Here is a 15,081-nt window from a genome sequence, read left to right as displayed (position 1 = left end):
CAAAATCTATATCGAACCAAGGTGCGCCAAAGCCTTGGAGGTAGTTGCCACCCCATCTCGGGGGTGAAATTTTTTTTTACGTTTTAACCACAGGTTTCAATTAAAAAAGTAATTCTAAACAAAAAATGTTCTATACATTTTTTTTGTAAAACTGATATTTTTCAAGTTATTCGCGATTGAAAGTAACAACTTTTAGAAGAAAAAATCGACGTTTTTAATCGATTTTTCGCGAATAACTCGAAAATGGTGCATTTTATCAAAAAAATTGTAGAGAACAAATTTGTAGCTTTTAAAAAGACAAATACAATTCATTTTTTAAAATGTTTTTGCGATATAATAGGAACCGAAATACGGCCTATCAATGTTCAGCGGTTTTCTTCAAATGCCAAATTTGAAAGATTCAAAGTCAAATATCGGGAAAATGATGCATTTTTGGAAGAAAACTCATATAACCTTTTTTAGGGAGCATAAATAGACCTATCATAAAAAAAAAGACTCTAGCTCAAAAATTGAGTGAGTTATGATGAAAATAAGGTCAATACCTCATTTTTTTAAGAAAAAAATCGATGAAAACAACCCCCTAACTACCCCCATAATTAAAATCGATCTTCACCCTTCTGCAATTCTCTTTGTACATGTATTGTTAATACGTCCAAGAAGTTTGACCCATTTAAAATGCTTAGTTTTAGAAAAAGTACAGCTTAAAGCGAGAAACGATTTACAATTTCATATTTTTTACCCTTCTTTTTTTTAAATATTCCCGAAAATACTGAATATATGAAAAAAATAAAAATGTACTAAATTGTAGCTTTTTTAATGACTAAAATTTTCCTTTATTTATATTTGTTGTACAATGAATATTTGGCGAGATATAGCCGTTTAAAGCATCGATTTACGATCAAGCACCATCTTTTTCGAGCCCTTTAAACTCACCCCATTTAAAAACCAAGGGTTCCAAAAAGATTTAATTCACAGATCCTTGTAGCTCTTAAAAACCTCTATAAAATCGTTTTCCAAGAAACGCTCTATCGTTAAAAATGAAGGAAATACGTTAAAAAAACCAATTAATTTTTTTTCCGGAAAATAGAAGATATTTTAGATGCTGACAGATACTGTGCAATAATGTTGTACGGAACTGTTAAAGACACGCAGCTTACCAAGTTAAAAAAAATAAAAGATTTGGAAGCTTTTCTCGAGCAGATGCGGTACGAATAGTTCATCAAAGCTACAACGAAAAACTGTGCGGTTAAGCTATCATCCCTTCTGCCCACTGTTGATGCCTTGGATGAGCATTCAAAAAGATGCTATTACCAAATTCAACAGTGGCTTGGCAATGAAAATATCAGAGCAACAGATTGGGGATGGTATTCCTAAGATGGTTTGTTATTACCCGTACGCATGAACAAACAACCTACACCCGATGAACTTTTGAAAATTATTTTTTGCCAATGCAAAAAAGGATGCGGTGTTTCATGTGGGTGCAGAAAAGTTGGTTTATACTGTAACTCTACTTGTTCTGGGTGCTCAGGTGAAGTATGCAATAATAGTCCACCAATAATTGAAGAAGATGAGGATGACATAGATCACGATGAAGATGTAATTGATGACGAATAAAATTAATATTATAATTGTTTTACCTATAAATGTAAATATTTTCAACTATTTATGTAAATGTATAAGAATATATGGTGCCTTTTTATGTTGATAAATTTTTTTGTATTTAATTCTACTTTTTTCAATTTATATCTATTAAATTAGTTTATAAAAACTGCAATGTTGTAAAGGGTGATTTTCAAAAGTTGAAAAGTTGCAAAATTTTGGCAAAAAATTGTTTTCACCTATAGCACTCATAACAATTGATTTTTAAGGGTTGGAAATTTATAAAATTGTATTTTAAAGTATAAAAAATCACTATTTAACTAATCCAAACCAAATTTCACTCATCTTAAGATTTGTAATGTTATTTTACAATTTTTGAAAATTAGGGGTAGTTTTCACCCCTAAGAACAATCAGGGTTCATCGGCATGACATAAACTATAAAGCAGAGGGTGAGTTGAGCTTAAATCCAAATTTTTATCCAAATCGATCCAAGGCGAAATCATTTTTTTAGAATTAGTAATTTTTTTACATTATTCTCTAACAAGGGTAGCTTTTTAAGGGTTGAAATATGATGGAAATCTATTCAAAAGTATAAAATAATCATTATTTAACTAATTCAAACCAAATCTTACCCATATTCAGGTTTAATATGTTATTTTATAATTTTTGACAATTAGGGGTAGTTTTCACCCCTAAAACCCTTCAGCGCACTTCGGTTCGATATAGATTTTGATCCTTGGGCTATCACCTACCTTCTGTTAAAATTTCACCTCAATTCATGCAGGACGAAAAAATTGCGAGGTTTTAATTTTTTTCGAGCTTCATTTCCTGAACTAAAAGGTTTCTTTTAAACGCCTACCATCTCTTTTATTTGAGGTTTTATACATTTTAGTTTTGTGCAAAAATACGCCACTTGCGTACTACTGTCCCATTTATAGGGGCAAGAGTATGCAAATGAAGATTTTTTAAAAATTATTTTTTCATTTATTAGTGAACTTATAGAACTATTTACCTAACATTAAGCATTATTCTTTTTCGCAATTTTCTCCGCATAAAATTTAAAATGGTTCATTGAATATTGTTAAAATAAACTCTTCTTCACAATAAACGATTTGGTTGACCAGAATTTATTTTCAAAAAAAAATAAATAAATAAAAACTTCCAAAATATTCGATATTTTTGTCCATGAGTATATAAATGTATTAATTAAAAATAAAAGGGCCTTGTTCAATATTGTACACAACTACAAAATATCATTAATTTTTAAATATGGTTTTACAGATTATTCGTAATGTATTAATTAATTTGTTTATGAAAAGAAACGTGTCAAATTGCCGGTACTAGAAGATAGCGGCCTCAAACAAAAACATTTTAACAATGTAGGCCAATAACTGTTCAATATCAGTCGCTCCAATAACGAAAAATTAGTGTAAATTGTTTTGTACATACCAACAATGACACAATCAAATTAGCTACACAAACAAAACTCAATAGTCGCGCTCAACTCGATAAATAAACACTTTGATGAAGACGCGAACTGCTGAATGAAGACGATAATCGGACAGAAACTTCGCTATCAAGTTCCGCTGATTGACTGAGGTCTGAAGTCCGATCCGATGCTCAATATCCACGCTAGAGCAATACTATTTTATACGGGAGCCAAAACTTATAATTAATTTAAATGTCGCTAACACTTGGTTTTGGCTCTTTATAATGCACATAACTATTGTTCTCGGTGACGTCCCTAACATATGATGCTTTTGTTAATTGAAGCAAACAACGAAAAACAAAATAATTCGATTATGATGGTAAATATTTTCGTTGACTTGTCATTAGTCTAATGAATGAATGAACTTCAACAGACTTCAATAAACCGACATGATTTTTTTGTTTATTTATGCAAATTTTATTTCTATTATATCGGCTATTGTATTATTTAAAATAAACGAGAACTTAATCAAAGTCAAACAAGATAATGCGAAGAAAACTGGAGCTATTGACGATAAATGGGGAAAATTCAACTTGCCCGTATGTCTGTTAAAAAAGAAACCCTTGAACCACTTGGTGAAAAAAGAAAACCTTGGATAGCAGTAGAAAATTTTGAGCTTAGGGGAAAATTTAATATGACCGTATGTCTGTTATAGTGTATTTTTATGTATGAGAGAGTAATAAAACAATAAATTATGTATGCAAATCCCTAAACTGTTGATACGGGTGACTCAATGAAAAACAGATATTTGTCAACAAATTTACAGAAGTATATAGGAAAACAATTTTAAATTGAGTATGACCACCAGGTATAAAGGTTGGAGCAGAATAGAATACAATAGTTGGGAGGGTTACTAATCCCTAAATAAGGTTGCCAGTGTCGGAGTGAAGGAAGTTAACAGGTACTAATGAATTTGCAAGAAATGTAAGATGTTTATTTTATTGGTTATATATAACCAATAAAAGTTTAATAAGTACCTACCTATTTGCAAAATAAAGTTTAATTCTTTAGATAAAATAAAACGTTTTATTTTATCTGAAATGAGTGCATTCCACGAAGTAAGAGTTTCAACAATCAAACATTTAATTCCTTAGTTCCAGGAATCTACGACAGTAATTGACTAGATAATTACCTTCTAAACTTATTCCATAGAAAATGTGATAGTGGGTTTTTCCATTTTGTATATAGGAAGGTCCAAGTGGCGTATTCAAAATTCTTAACAGTTCACTAAAAGTAGGTACTTCAGTTGCAAGGTGCAGTTTATTGTGTATACTAGTGTTATGGAAAATTTGGAAGTGCCGTGTAAACGCCGAAAAATTGGTCCTCTAACAGTTAATGAAAAAACATTAATATTTAATTGTTTTAAATCATTTACAGACAAACGTTTATGTGAAAGTGTTGGTGAGACCATTGAGTTAGTTAGCAGTACACTTGGTGTTGGGAAATCTACGATTTACAGAGTTATTAAAGAAGAGAAATGTGGTAGTTTTCAAATGCCACGTAATGCTCCAGGGAAACCAAAATTTCAAATAGAATATCATTTTAAAGAAGGACTTCGACGGAAAGTGCATGAATTCTTCTTTAGACAAGAATTTCCAACATTGGATAAAGTTCTTGTCTCAGTTCGAGATGATAAGGATTACCCAGAAATGAGTCGAAGTACGTTATGGAAACTTTTAAAAGAAATAGGCTTCCGCTGGAAAAAGAATCCCAGAAAGTCTATTTTATTAGAAAGAAGCGATATTGTCATATGGAGAAGACATTTTCTAAGAACCATAAAGGAAATGAGAAACCAAAAAAGAAAAATATTTTATCTTGATGAAACATGGATCAACGAGGGTCATACACCAAATAAATTTTGGCAGGATGAAACTGTTACAAGTTAAAGGCACGCTTTTGTAAATAACTTATCTACTGGTTTAAACCCACCATCAGGAAAGGGACGCAGGCTGATAATAGTACACATTGGCAGTTCAGACGGTTTTGTTGAAGGTGGTTTATTAACTTTTGAATCAACTCGTACTGGTGACTACCATGAAGACATGAACGCTGATGTCTTTCAAGAATGGTTCGAACAAATGATAGATCTTCTTCCTAAGAACTGTGTAATAGTAATGGATAATGCAAGTTATCACTCCAGACTTATAGAAGGACTGCCCACAACCAAGTGGTTAAAAAAAGACTTGCAGAATTGACTGAGTTCAAAAAATATTACGTACCATCCCGGATCTATAAGAAAGGAACTTTATTCGTTGTGTGCCCTTCATAAAGAAAAATTTAAAAAATACGAAATTGATGAAATTGCCAAAAATCGTGGAATGACAGTACTTAGATCCCCACCATATCATTGTGAATTAAACCCGATTGAACTGGTATGGGCACAGATAAAGAGTGAAGTTTCAAGAAAAAATACCACTTTTAAAATTCATGATGTTAAACAGTTGGTTTTGGAGGCCGTAAATAATGTAAAACCTGAAAACTGGGAAAAGGTAGTAAATCACACTATTAAAGAAGAGGAAAAAATGTGGAAGCTGGACAATATTACTGATAAAATGATCGAGCCAGTTATTATAAATCTTGGTTCTGAAAGTTCATCTTCTGAATCTGATTTGGATTTGTAACAAGTAGCTGTAAGTTTTATATTAATATTTTTATTCATCTATTTAACATACCTTAGACGGTTTTAAAAACTCTTTTTCTCTTTTGTAATTTTTAAAAATTAAAAAAAATGTGAATTTTTTAAAACCCTTTTTAATGTAGGCCAGTCAGTTCTAATATAGTGTGTGATAAAAGAGGTCACTTTTGTTTACATACACATAACACTTTATAACACTGAAATAATTCATTTATTTTTTACAATTATTCAAAGTAATTTTTCAATTAATCTTGAGCACGCCCATGGAGTGGTCGGAGCTACCAGTTAAAATTATGCTAATTACTCTCTCGTTCATAAAAATAAACTATAAAAAAGAAGCCCTCAAACCACTTGGAGAAAAAAAGAAAACCTTGGATGACAGTAGAAAATCTTGAGCTTATGAAAGAAGGAAGAGAACGTAACGCAAAAGATACATAGGAGATCAGAAGAAAATATCAGAATGAAAATTTCGAGAGCCAAAAGAGAAGTGGTTCACCGACAGAGGCAAGGAAATAGAAGATAAGGATAGAAAGTATAATATGTAGCTTTAATTTACACAAAAATCGAAAAATATCTTCAAAAATGATAAAGGAAACATAATTATTGATCTGAAGGAGAGATTGCGTCGACGAACCAATTACAGAACAGTTATTAGAAACCACAGATGATACAGTACTACCAATATTACAAGAAGAAGGCATATATGCCTTCAAAAAACTATATGCAAAAACACAAAAGACGACAGAGCTCCTGGACCAAATGATGTCCTAATCGTGTTATTAAAGCTCATTGATGAATATGTTATTGGTGAAATGGTAGAACTCTTTAATCTAATATATCAGACTGTCACAATCCAAAAACAATGGCAGCAATCGACTTTTGTAGCAATTGCTAACAAATCAAGTGTAACAACCTGTTCAGGTCATAGAACAATAGCTTTAATGAGCCACACACTCAAAACTTTATATCTACGTAATATTGTTTTAGCGTAAGCAGAACAACAGTTTTTAATATTATTAAAAGATCGAGAGAACAAGAGAGAGACCAAATATCTACCGCTCATGAAAATTGTACGCTTTTGGAGAGATTAGAAGATAATCCTTTTGAAGATGCGAAAACTGCAAGAATTATGTCACAGCTTCCGAGAAGAAAGACAACAACTTGGCGCAGAATTAAAGCATAAAGCAATAATTATTACAATTTATGAATTAACTTATGTAATCAATTGTTTGTTGTTTGTTTGTTTATTTTATTATTTGTTTGTCATAATAAATAGAATATAATATCAGAACAATTAAATACACTGCTCAAAATGATCAAATCTTACTAAGAGTCATATCATTTAGGAACCAGCTGTACATTTTATACAAATGGACAAATGGAGAAATTTTAATTAACCTATATATTGCAGATGATACAGTATTATTGATACATGGTAATGGTAATAACAATGATTTAAAGAATGTAATGCAACGCCTTAAATCAATTCTGATGGTGAAACATCTTCACATGCATCTTCTTAAAGTCCAGTAATTTCTCAAAATATTTAACCTATCTTTCTAATTTTCTGAAATACTCCTGAAATATTCTGAAAATCCCACCAAATTTTACTGGATATACTATTATATCACACAGCCAAAAGCCAGGCCAGGCATGGTAATACCATGACTGGCTTTTAATACACCAAAACATACCTACCTCACCTCACACTCCTCTTCCAAACATCCATAACCAGCTCCGTGACATCGACTACCTTGGCAGTTGACATACACCTACCAAATAACAACAATATTACGAGAATTTCCCATTACAAGCCTCCAGATATACCCCTTTCCGTACCTCTTTTTGAGTACTTTTCCACACTCGACAAAGCGGTTTTAATGAACGGTCTGAATAGCAGACATACTCAATTTGGTGATACCTTCATAAACGTCCCCGGCAGAATGCTCTCAGACCTTCTTCTAGAGCTGCCCATTTCCAGAATCACCAACAACGAAGTCACGTTCTTCAATCACCGTGGCATGTCTATAGTCGACCAGAGTTAGGCAATATGTCAACACATAATGGAATTTCCATAATTGAGAAGCTTCTCCAAGAAGCCTCATCCCTGGCAATTCCAATAACACGATACAATTCATATAATCCAACTCTTCTACCCAAAAGCATCGCACTAATCAAAACTAAACGCAAAAGAATCAGAGAGTATAAAAGATTCAGAGACCCCCTCATCAAAACAGAGTATAACAGGCTCTCAGCGGTTATCAGGTTGGAAGTGAACAGTCTGAAACAATTACAGTGGATGCGTGCCACGGCCGACTTTTATCACCGAGAGAGTGCTAAATTCTGGAATCAACTCAAAGTCCTAACGAAGCAAAAAAGTCAGCCACGACCACATCTCATAGCTAACAACATCATTCTCAATAATCCACAAGACAAGGCCGAAGCCTTCAAAAATACACTCCAGGTCGCACTCTTTTCCCCTAATAATCCTAATTTCAGTGAAAGGGAAGCCGAACGGAGAGTGGAAGATGTATTCTATTACCCTCAGGCACATTTGGGGCCTCATCCTTACCCTATGATGGCCCCTGTGACTGAGAATTGGAAAAAACACATCTCCTAGCCGTGAAAGATGCCTTAAAAATCTTCCAGAGAATATTATCCACATTATGTTGCTCACCAACATAATCAATGCATCTCTTATGCTGAATTATTTTATAATTCCATGGAAATCGACCAGCACAGTTATGATTCGCAAACAAGGCAAACTTCTCACCAACCCTTAATCGTATAGACCCATTTCTTTACTGAGCACCATAGGTAAAGTCTACGAATTGTGTGTCACTTATGTCCTGCTCAAGTTTGTTGTGTAATCTCCGGTGTATAATTTTTAAAAATATTTTGAGCGTATGCCTCATGTCTACAGGTATTTCGTCAGGACCTATTGCCTTGTTGTTATTTGTTCGCTTTATCGCCTCTAATACCTCATCTTCTGTTATGTCTGGGCCGTTGTCGAACTTTTCCTGCTCTAGTACTATCTCAGTCCGTTCGTCTTTAAATAGCTCTTGAATATATTCCTGCCGTCTTTTAAGGCTTTCACCGACGTCTATAATTATTTTGCCGTTTTTATCCAGCAGTATGTTTGATTTTTTCTTAATATTAGTTCCTGTTATTTCCTTGATTTCTTTATGAAGGTTTAAGTTATCATGTTTCTCTACCAAGTGCTCAATCTCTTCGCATCTGTCACTATACCATCTTTCCTTTGCATCTCTGATCGTTCTCCTTATTTCTGTGTGTATAATATTATTTGTTTTGGTCTTTGGTTTTATAAGATCTCCTTGGTATAAGATCCAGAATCTCATCGGTCATCCATTCATTTTTGTTCTTGATCAGCTTAGGTGTTAGTGTTGTCTCACATGTGCGTATATGAGCATCTTTTAACATATGCGCCATTTCTTGTTCGTATCTTCAGTAGGAATAATTTCTATTTTGGTGAGCTCTTCTTTAATTTTTAGTGTGACTTGCTCTTTTGTTGATGGATCTCTCAAACGGGATACTTGTATCCTCTCTACTTTAGTTTTAGTCACAAGCTTTTTTAGATTAATTCTAAACCTTCCTACAACTGAGTTGTGATCTGATCTCACATCAGCTCCGGTATGATTTTACTGATTTTATGGAATTTCGGTATCGCTTGCAGATGAGAAGGTAGTCAATTTGGTTTCTGATGACGTTATGTTGGTTGTCTGCTGGTTCCAAAAGCAAAAAGCTCTGCAAAAGAATCAGAAAGTATAAAAGATTTAGAGACCCCCTCATCAAAACAGTATACCAGGCTCTCGGCGGTTATAGGGTTGGAAGTGAACAGGCTGAAACAATTACAGTGGATGCGTGCCACGGCCGACCTTGATCACCGAGAGGGTGTTAAATTCTGGAATCAACTCAAAGTCCTAACGAAGCAAAAAAGTCAGCCACGATCACATCTCATAGTCAACAACATCATTCTCAACAATCCACAAGACAATTGTTATGATTCTCAAACAAGGCAAACTCCTCACCAACCCTGAATCGTATAGACCCATTTCTCTACTGAGCACCCTAGGTAAAGTCTACGAGAGGATCCTTAAGGAAAGACTCGTAGAATTCCTATACGCTCACCTCGCCATTCCAGATTATCTATTCGGATTCAGGGCTGGATATTACACGCATAATGCATTGAAGCAACAACTTTCATTTCACAATCACTTAACGAAAGGAAACACGTCATAGACATATTCCTAGACGTCCAGAAGGCATTCGATCAGGTCTGGCACATAGGATTGATCGAAAAACACTACCTTGCTGGATTGTCCACACCTTTCGCTAAACTAATAAATTGCTATCTCCAATCGGACGATCAGGATCAAAGTTGGCGACATTCTATCCACACCCTTTACTCCACAAGCTGGAGTACCCCAGGGCTTAATTCTTGATCCAATATTATACACAGTCTACAATAGTTACATCCCCGCCCTCAGCATAGATCAGAAACCCTTTTTTTGTACGCTGATGACACTGCACTCCTCACGTCAAGACCACACAGAGAGCTTGGACAATTTTCTGTATTCGAAAAAGCGCAAAATTACTTAGACCGAGTTATTAGGTGGTGCAATAAATGGAGAATGACCATAAATCCCTCCAAAACACAACTAATCTTATTCAAATCCTCAAACTGTCGCGATGTTCATGGCCTAGACAGGGTATGAAAAAGGTTTAAACTCCTCGCAGTGTTAGCCGGTAAAATGGGAAGGACGCCATCTAAAACATTATTGCACACCTACAAAACCTTTAAAAGACCGATTATCGAATATAAGGCATGCGTCATTAACGTCATTATGGCTACCAAAAGGAAAATCCCTAGATTCTGCATGAGAAAGTGCAGTCAGTATCAGGTGGCTAATCTGACACCTAGTAAGGACAGAATCCTATCCTTAAAAACTCTCTCTGATGACGTGTACACCCAGAAACACGTGTTAGGAAGTGGTAAGAGACTCAAATTAAATCGAAACGCAACCGTCTTCGTATATTTATCGTACTTACTCGACGCAATGAGTACAATAATGATGGTAATTTATATGGGTAAATTGTTGATGCATAGTGGAATTTAAATATTCCCAGCATCGCTCTGAATGGCTTGATTAAGCTTGGGTATATTTATATATATATATATATATATATATATATATATATATATATATATATATATATATATATATATATATATATATATATATATTTCCCCACTAGAGTTCTCTAGTAGCATACTCTGGTAATTATTTTTCCTATAATTGCTAGAGTAGTCGGTGCGTTTTGGTTTAGTTTGAGTCTTCTTACAAACTCTCTCTGATGACGGGTAGAACCAGAAACACGTGTTAGGGAGTGGTAAAAGACTCAAATTAAATCGAAACGCAATCGTCTTCGTATATTTATCATAGAATCCTATCTCCTAGCAGGAGGTACCTCCTTCGTACCATTACAGGCTCGAACAACCGAGCAAAACAAACATTAAATACGTCTTGCAATCGCCGAGGGCAAATATTCACCAGGGTTCCTAAAAGAAAAGTTCCGTTCCCTCCAGCTAAACTTCTACACAACACTGGACACAAACTTCCTGAGTATTTTGATATTCTATAATCATTCCCCATTAAATATCGCAGCTAACAACTGCATGACAAAAATGCTGATTAAGAGCCGTTCCTAGTATGGCTGGTTACCCCTGAAGTACCTCCTTCGATTTGTTTGGCTTTCTTCACCAACAATTCTTCTTGTGTGCTTCATCATGGCACACATATGCCACCTTCTGAACCCCAGCTTTCTAGCAATCCACTACATAACAAGCATCAATCATCACGTTTTTTACGCCCCCATTCCTCCGCAAAAAAGAAAGGAGTACTCCTTGAAGAGGGGACAGCCTAAACAAGGTAAAAACTCTGGATCCAAATATTCCTTTCTTTATTTATACAGGGTGAGTCATGAGGAACTTTACATACTTCTACCATATGTAGAGTCCCTCAGGGAGCATATCATGTGGCCACTAAAAAATGTCAACTCCTCTTCTTTATTAATTAACAGGGTGATTTATGTAATTGACCATTTATTTCATTTTACTGTAGTGTTTATACGGCTCATTTGATTTTTTTAATTTTTGCATGATACAGTACACTGCTATCAAGCATTCGACTGGTATTAGCTAAACTAAAAAATTCCAGGACTGGCTTTGAAAAATTAATTTAGGGATTCGTATTAAATATTACACCCTGTATAAATTTTTTTTAAAATGCAATAAGTGATTTTCAAACTACATAAATAGCGAATGAAAACGACATATGCGACAATGTTGTCGCACTTTTATTAAATTTTTAGTGAACGATCAAATCTTACCAAAAATAGAACAACCATAATGAAGTATCAAATTATAAGGTATTCATTTAAACAAATGTTATAAATTTCAAACATTTTAATTAAAATGAGTTCCTACAACATAATCTAATACCTAGAAAATTAACATCTTTACTGTCACTTTGTATTATCTCTACGATAGAATCAATTGTTTTTCAATTTTAAATTTTTACTCATAGATCGTATTGGGGCATTATTTTCGATAAATAATAAATTAAATTGATTAAAAAGTCAAACCTCTTGTATGTGTTAGTTTTTGTTGATTGTAAATGATTAAAATTTTATGTCAAATAGTAATACATTGCATCAACTGTACTAAATAAAAATAAATCTAAAAAAGTTTAAAATGAAGGTTGGCGTTGACCGTTTGACGTTTCTTGATATTTTATACCCATTGTCATTATTGTCATTATCAATTGTTATTTATGTGTACAAGAATACATATTTCTTCTGTCATATCTACGTTAAGTACATTGTGTTAGTTTTGGTAGAGCTTTTGTTACTTTCGTTCAAAATGCCACATCAGTTTTCGACCACAGAATATGCAGACATAATATTTGTTTATGGATTCTGTAATGGGAATGGTAGGGCTGCTAGTAGAGAATATCGCAGGAGATTTCCTAATCGTCGAACTCCCAGTCATCCAACATTTGGGTCAGTTTTTAATTATTTGCGAGAAAATGGCACTTTTCCTAGTGGAACAACAGAGCGACATGTAGATGAAGCGCAGGAAGATGACATTATGGACGCCGTTACTATGAACCCTACAATAAGCACTAGACAAGTAAGTCGAGAACTCAATGTTACTCAATCAAAAGTAAGTAGAGTCTTACAAAAAAATAATCTATACCCATATCACATTCAAATGGTTCAGCGACTACATGCTGGAGATGAGATCGATAGGTTGGAATTTTGTAGATGGATTAACAATAATCGACCAACGCTATACAGAACACTATTTACAGATGAAGCCCAATTTACCAGAGACGGGATAAATAATTCACGAAATTCACATGTGTGGGCAGAAGAAAATCCCCATGCTATTCGAGAACGTCGTTCTCAGTTAAGGTTTTCGGTTAACGTGTGGATTGGTGTCATAAATAACCAATTAGTAGGTCCTCACTTTTTTGATAGTCCTTTAACAGGGCAGGTCTATTTGAACTTTCTACAAAATATTTTGCCGAATTTGCTTGCCAACGCGAACGTTGCTATCCGAGGGATGTATTTTCAGCATGATGGGGCACCCCCACACTTTTTACTGGCAGTGAGACAACATCTCAATAATGTTTATGGCAACAGGTGGATAGGACGTGCAGGTCCTATTTCGTGGCCTTCAAGATCCCCTGATTTCAATCCCGTTGATTACCATATTTGGGGACGATTGAAGCAACTAGTTTACGCAGTGAATATTAATAACCGACAACAATTAATTGATAGAATTATACATTGTTGTAATACTATTAGAAACGATCTCCAGAGTATCAGTAATTCAATACGTCAATTAACAATTCGGCAACAAAAATGTGTACAGGCTGCAGGGTTCCATTTCGAAAATCTATTTTGAATTATTTTTATTTTGTTACCATTATTGTATCTTTTCCAGTTCTAATTTATGGGTTTATCATAACTATGTACATATTTTTAGTTTTTTTTTAAATTGTTCTTCGTTATTGTTAGTAGTTACTGTTTTTTGTTGTGCAGTGACTCAGTTTATCATTTCAATTAAAATGTTTGAAATTTATAACATTTGTTTAAATTAATTACCTTATAATTTGATACTTCTGTTCTATTTTTGGTAAGATTTGATCGTTCACTAAAAATTTAATAAAAGTGCGACAACATTGTCGCATATGTCGTTTTCATTGGCTATTTATGTAGTTTGAAAATCACTTATTGCATTTTAAAAAAATATATACAGGGTGTAATATTTAATACGAATCCCTAAATTAATTTTTCCAAAGCCAGTCCTGGAATTTTTTAGTTTAGCTAATACCAGTCGAATGCTTGATAGTAGTGTACTGTATCATGCAAAAATTAAAAAAATCAAATGAGCCCTATAAACACTACAGTAAAATGAAATAAATGGTCAATTACACAAATCACCCTGTTGATTAATAAAGAAGAGGAGTTGACATTTTTTAGTGGCCACATGATATGCTCCCTGAGGGACTCTTCATATGGTAGAAGTATGTAAAGTTCCTCATGACTCACCCTGTATATTTTAGGATTTGTCGTTAATGAAATTTTTTTAGCTTTACATATCCATTACGATCATATTTGTCAATTTATTATTTGAATTTAATAGGAAATATAATAAGTAATAATATAGTAATAAAATTTATATACCATATATAGTTACTGATGTGGTATAGCTTATTTTTTCGCCAATTAAACTGGTCTTTATAGCTTTTCTGCAATGTTTAGTACATATGTTTGTCTGTGTTTGCATTTATTAGAGAAAAATCCAGCCATCACGTGTACAAACATTCTACTTAGCAAATAACAAATAATTAAAGTGCATTTAAACAATTTAAATATAGCCCGGTACATGCACAACACAATAATGTTTTGCCCTTGTTGAAGAGTAAGGAAAAACACTTTGGAGCAAGGCCAAGATGTTACAGTTCACAATGATGTAAGTCGAATATAAAATTAAACTTTAAACCTAAAACTACTTTTGTATATCTGTGATCTCTCGTATCTGAGTAAAGTTCATAATTTTGTATTCATTTTGTTGCGATAATATTAGACGAATTTTTTAGGTCACAGACATACGTGAAAAATATTTTGTTTTCGTGGCTTAGAATTTTTGAAATAATTTTGGCTTGAACTCACTAATAAGAATAATAAAAAGGAAGTGAAATAGAGGAACAGTTTTTTTTAAATAACAGTGATAAGTTATTCACTCATTTCATAAAGCAAGCTTAA

The 15,081-nt window shown here is 33.6% G+C and overlaps 1 protein-coding gene across 4 annotated transcripts in view; it reads right to left on the bottom strand.

Moving 5' to 3' along the window:
• The window catches only part of LOC140449392 (proton-coupled amino acid transporter-like protein acs), a 74,388-nt gene that overhangs the window by 35,449 nt on the left and 23,858 nt on the right, over window positions 1-15,081 (bottom strand). Inside the window, exon 1 of one of the 4 annotated variants that reach the window (XM_072542544.1) lies at window positions 3,050-3,282. The exons of 2 other annotated variants lie outside the window; for them this stretch is intronic. The gene's annotated coding sequence lies outside the window, so the exon portion shown is untranslated. Of the gene's footprint in view, window positions 1-3,049; window positions 3,283-15,081 lie in introns of those variants that run through there. One more of the 4 variants, XM_072542548.1, reaches the window with a different exon arrangement.

Source organism: Diabrotica undecimpunctata, chromosome 9 (genome assembly GCF_040954645.1).
Source record: "Diabrotica undecimpunctata isolate CICGRU chromosome 9, icDiaUnde3, whole genome shotgun sequence".
In the NCBI taxonomy this organism is placed as follows: Eukaryota; Metazoa; Arthropoda; class Insecta; order Coleoptera; family Chrysomelidae; genus Diabrotica; species Diabrotica undecimpunctata.
This window is presented reverse-complemented; position numbering and strand designations above follow the sequence as displayed.